Raw genomic sequence first — 1,044 nt, forward strand, 5'->3', positions numbered from 1 at the left:
GAGGATAATAATATCTATCTCACTGAATTATTATAAGGATTTGTTAATATATCTAAAAATGCTTGAAACAGTGTGAAGCCCTATACTGGGATAACAAAATGGACAAATGTAAATCCATCATTCAAAAAACTCTCCAAAGATCTGCCTCCTTAGCACTTAAACCTTCTTAAAGTTGAATTATTGGAACATTTCTTCCTTGCCGCTCACCTAAAACTCTTCAGGTTGGATCGTAAATCTATTTTCTCTTATTTAATTCCCTAGCAAGGCACAACAGGTAGTTGAGAGCCTCCTATATTTGAAAAGTTTTAGTAAACCGTTATTATAACCTCCTCCTCTTTCCTAGCAGAGTTCTGGTTTCTTTACTTTTCCTGACAGAGCTAATCCAGAATTTTAGTAACTATTGGGGATTCCCTCCAAATCCTTGTGGAAATCTCCATATCTCTTAACCTGTGTGGAAACAAGGCAGAAGTAGAGTTATTTTGATCCAGGAATTAGGTAAATATATTTGATAATTTCCTTTATATCTTTCTCAATGTCTTTTATCTATACTGTCTTCATTAGGAAACATTTGCTATATATATATGCCCCAAGATGAAAGAAAAAGATAGTGTGAAAAACTTTAAAAAATACTGTTTATAAAAAGAATCTTTGAGAAACGGTTTTGAAGCAACTCAGTTTAAAAAGACATTTAGGTGGAACGTGGATACAAAAATCTAACTTTTTAAGCTCATGTCATTAATGATCCTCGTTTAATCCCTGACCAGCTCTTGCATTAGTATATAAAACACCATTCTTGATTTCCCTTAGAAACCTACTTGATATTAATAGATCTAGAGACTTTGAAGATTATTGGAACATACCACTAGCAGGGTATGTCTTATTTTCAAATCATTAACTATTACTGCCACATAGACCTGTTTTTAATTGAACCACTAAACTGAACCTTATAGCTTCTGGACTTTTTCATTTGGTAAGAGAAAAAGGAAGGTAAAATTTAGTAGGCTACAAAGGGTAAAAAGAAGAAAGCGCAAACAGTTGTATTAC

The 1,044-nt window shown here is 33.0% G+C and overlaps 1 protein-coding gene across 7 annotated transcripts in view; it reads right to left on the reverse strand.

The window, feature by feature from the left end:
- Window positions 1-1,044, reverse strand: part of STARD6 (StAR related lipid transfer domain containing 6) — a 79,083-nt gene that overhangs the window by 77,197 nt on the left and 842 nt on the right. The window lies entirely within an intron of this gene.

Source organism: Callithrix jacchus, chromosome 13 (genome assembly GCF_049354715.1).
Source record: "Callithrix jacchus isolate 240 chromosome 13, calJac240_pri, whole genome shotgun sequence".
In the NCBI taxonomy this organism is placed as follows: Eukaryota; Metazoa; Chordata; class Mammalia; order Primates; family Cebidae; genus Callithrix; species Callithrix jacchus.